Genomic DNA, 4678 nt, shown 5'->3' on the forward strand with positions numbered 1-4678 from the left:
GGGTGTGATGGGTAATCCTGGGTGTCAACTCGACTGGATCTGGGATTAACTGAAATGAGAGAGATCTTCATGATTGGATCATCTGAAGCTGGAAGACATACCCTAAATACGGATGTTACCTTCTGATGGCAGCCCGTATAAAAAGGTTTTTTGTTCCTTGCCTTCTCTCTCTCTGGTGAGTTCGTCTTGCTGCTGTAGACTGAGGATGAGCCAATCTTTTGGAATTCATCAGCCTTTCAGCGCCAGATTGGGACTACTGAGACAATCAGCCTCGTGGACTGAGCAACCAGATTCTCAGCCTCTCTATAGTGGTGCAGCCATTGTTGGACTACTCTGACTCTATCCTGTGAGCTAATCTGATAAATCATATGTGTGTGTGTGTGCATGTGTGTGTGTATGTATGTATATGTGTATTCATTCTACCTGTTCTGTTTCTTTAAAGAACACTGACTAATACAGATTGTGGAACTGAGAGTGGGGTGCTTTTAGGGAAACAGAATTGGAGGAATGAATTTCTTTAATGGGCTTATTGGTATGAGAAGCAGGCTCTCCAACTTGGAGTCTTCAGGTAACATGGAGAGCACTGAAAATCCATTGTGTAGACTATTTGGAGCAATTATGAAGATAAATGCATTTAAGTTTTTTAACTCACCTCTTGCGAGGAGCAAGAAATTTAGTGTCTATACATAGAACATTTGACAATTTGTGGAAAAATAAAAAAAAAATGATGCTGGCTGGTCACTTCTAGCTTCTCTGTATAAAGTGATGGAGATAAACAATGAGTTTAATGATAAAATTAACCAGCTCCAGATTTGAATCAACAGTTTAAAAGTTTTCAAGTGTGCCCTGGAAGAAAATCTTCTCTCCAGCAGCCAGAGAGCTAAAGCTGCAGAAAATCAAGGTGGAGCCCTTATATGTTTGGCTGACCTACAATGCAAATTTAATTCCCAGGCTTGAAGAGTGTCAACAGTAAAGGTGAAGGCACTCATAGGGAAAGATTGGAATCCTGACACATGGGATGGAGATGTGTGAGAAAACCCAGATGAGGCTGAGGGTTTGAATCCTCAGACTGGGAGGAATTTACTTTGCCTGATGAATTAATCTCCCCACCCTCAGCAGAGAATGCATTCCCACAACCTGCAGAGCCACCCTCCCCACCCTTGCCTGAGGAAACCAATCCTGTTCAGCATGACAAAGGCCCAGTTATTGTTGCCTCTAGACCTATAATCAGACTCAAAGCTTAGCAGGCCCCTGGAGGAGAGATAGAAAGTGTGGTCCATGAGGAGGTACGCTACACCACTAAAGAACTTAGTGAATTTGCTATTTCATTCAAGCAGAAGTCTAATGAATATGCCTGGGAATGGATTTTAAGGGTATGGGATAATAGTGGAAGGAATATAAAATTGGATCAGGCTGAGTTTATTGACTTGGGCCCCCTGACCGGAGATTCTAGGTATAATATGGAAGCTTGTGCAGTTAAAAAAGGTGGTAAAAATTTATCTGATTCGTTGGTGGAGGTATTTATCAAAAGACGGCCTACTGACAGGGGGCTGGACATACCTGATATCCTTTGGCTTAGTGTTGATGAAGAAACTGTAAGGCTCAGGCAAATTGGTGTACTTCAGTGGATTTGCAGCGGGAAACAAAATCCACCACAGTGGGAGGGCCCAGAAGACATGCCTTTTACTGATTTTATAAGATGGAAAGCACTGAGACACCAGAACATTTGAAGAGCTTTGTTTTTGCTCTTTTCCTTATGCCAGATTTTACAGTTGGATATGCTGCTGTTAATTTTATAAATTAAGTATAAATATAATAAGTGTATCAGGGCCTCTGAGTAGGGGGGTCAGGTGGCAGTATTGAATTGCAAAGACAAGGTGAGCATACTTATTGTAATGGGCAGCAAAGGTAAAACAATACCTCTAATGGCATGACCTGAATGAACTTGTGGTACTGGCTAACCAATGATGGCGTTCCCAGGGACCAAATACATAAGAAGCCTACTAAGTTTTTATTTGATCTGTATAAGCAGAAAATCTCTAGGACAAATGACAGGAAGTCAGTACTGGAGCTTAGCAATAGAGAATTCCACTCAGTCAACCACTTTCCAGACTTGAGTCAGTTTTCAGACCCAGAACCCCTTGAATGAAGGGAAGGCCAGGTATCCTTGAGAAGGATCTTGTCATAGTACCAAAGAGTTATGCTGTTTGCATTTCCCCTATCCTTAGAGGGACCTGCGGACTTTTACTAGAGTAACTGTACATTGGGGAAAAAGAAATAATCAGACTTTCCAAGGCCTGTTAGATACTGGTCCTGAGTTGACACTGATTCCAGGAGACTCTAAAAAGCATTGTGGCCTTCCAATTAAAGTAGGGGCTTATGGAGGTCAGGTGAGAAATGGACTTTTGGCTGAAGTCCGAATGACAGTGGGTCCAGTGGGTTCCCCAACTCATCTTGTGATTTTTTTCCCCAGTACCAGAATGATCATAGTGAGTTATGAGATACTAAAGGACTCAGCATTCCTCAAAGACCTTATCACCTACTCTAAGACATATAACACATTGGTCATTATATGGTGGGATAATCATATCATGTTAAGTGAAATTATGACCTCACCATTGTTTCAATTTGAAAATTAAGCTTAACATACAGAGATGCTATTGGGTGTCAAGTTGACAAGGGGTGGACTTGTGATGGCTAATCATGGGTGTCAACTTGACTGGATCTGGGCTCAACTGAAATGAGAGAGATCTTCTGGATTGGGTCACCTGAATTTGGAAGACACACCCTAAATGTGGGTGTGACTTTCTGATGGCAGTGCCTATAAAAGGCCATGGCAGAGGAGAGAGCTTATATTTTGTCCCTTGTCTCCTCTTTCTGGTGAGTTTGTCTTGCTACTGTAGACTGAAGACTAGCTGATCTTTTGGAATTCATCAGACCTTCAGTGCCAGATTGGGACTACTGAGACATCTAGCCTAGTGGACTAAGTGACTAAGGATTTTAAGCCTCTCCAGTGTGTGCAGCCATTGTTGGACTACTTGGACTCTATCCTGTGAGCTAAGCTGATATGAATACATATACATATATATATGTGTGTGTGTGTGTGTGTGTGTGTGTGTATCATCTATCTATCCATCATCTATCTACCTATCACCTATCTATCTATCATCTATCTATCTATCTCTCTATCTATCTATTATCATCTATATATCTATCTATCATCTATCATCTATAATCTATCTATATTCATTCATTCTACTGGTTCTATTTCTTTAGAGAACCTTGACTAATACAAGGGGTCACATTAAAGTGAGATTATAGAAGGTCTATAGGCAAAAGATTAGTCATGGTATAAAATTCTACATGCCTCAAACTGTGCTGAGAGTATAAATATTGACACAGTAAAATCCTCAGTTGCTAGATATATTTTATTACCATAGTCTTTGTAAGTCATTAAAAACAAATTTTATCTAACTAAATAAAAGCACCTTAAGAAAAACTTTAAATGCTACTGTATTTTATGTCCTCATCTCCTGAATATTTGAATGGTATAAGAATTTATGATAAAGCCATAAGGCAAGTTGTCCTCTGGCCTCCACATGCTGACCGTGGCATACTGGTGTGTACACATGTGCACTCACCTATAAGAATAACAAGAGCAATGGAATCAATAATACCTAATTTATAGTGCATTTTTAACCTTTGTAAAGAATTATCACTTTACTCTCAGCATTACCAATAAGGAAAAAGGAACACTGAAATTTGTTAAGGTATGAGAAAGGAGACATATACAGATGTTTAACTGTAGCAGCATCACAGGCTGGGACATCATAAGTTACATTTTAGAGATGCAAATGAAATATATACATATGCAAAAGTCTTTAATGAACTTATAATAGAAAAAAATCTGATGGTGTAAGTATTACCAGTCTGCAATTTATATTTTAGTTCCTTTTAGATGATTTGATTTCAGCTTAGATTTATTCATAAATAACTGTGCAGTAATTTCTTTGGGGATTTTAATTGCCCCACTTCAATTAGCTACTGTAAAATTAGTGAAAATTCACCAAATATGAAAGCATTTCTTCAATTTTCTTTCTGGGTAGTACTTAATAAATGGACCAGCTAATACTTAGTGAACATAGAGGGGAATAACCATAGTATTTTGTTTTTAGAATGATTGGGATGGTCGGGGATAGTCTTAATGTCCATTGTAAATGCAGGGTCACCTATAGGAATACACACTATGAAGCTACACAAGCCATCTTTGAAGGGCCAACTTTTGTTGGATGAGGTACCAAAATATGACATTCTTGGGCTGGGAGCTGGCTCATCGTACAACGTGCACACAGTATTTTCAGAAGGATGAAATTCTTATTTCTTGTATGCTTATGACCCTATATTAGCTAAGGTTCAGTCAAGAATTAGAACTATGACAGAGTGAATTGATACAGAAGAGGACTTAGTGGAGGCTTAGGAACTGAATTGCAGTTTGTGTAGTCCAGCAGTGGCTGTCTTCACAATGGAGAGGCTAAACCCTAGTAACTGCTCAGCCCACAAAGCTGTGTCCTTCAACAGTCCCAATCTGGCACTGATAATTTGGAAGATTTCTGAAGAGTCACTGGTCTTCAGTTCATACTGGAAACTTGAAAGACCTAGTTCTAACATCAGGGAAGGA

The sequence above is a fragment of the Nannospalax galili genome, unplaced genomic scaffold, assembly GCF_000622305.1.
Source record: "Nannospalax galili isolate Female #2095 unplaced genomic scaffold, S.galili_v1.0 scaffold203, whole genome shotgun sequence".
In the NCBI taxonomy this organism is placed as follows: Eukaryota; Metazoa; Chordata; class Mammalia; order Rodentia; family Spalacidae; genus Nannospalax; species Nannospalax galili.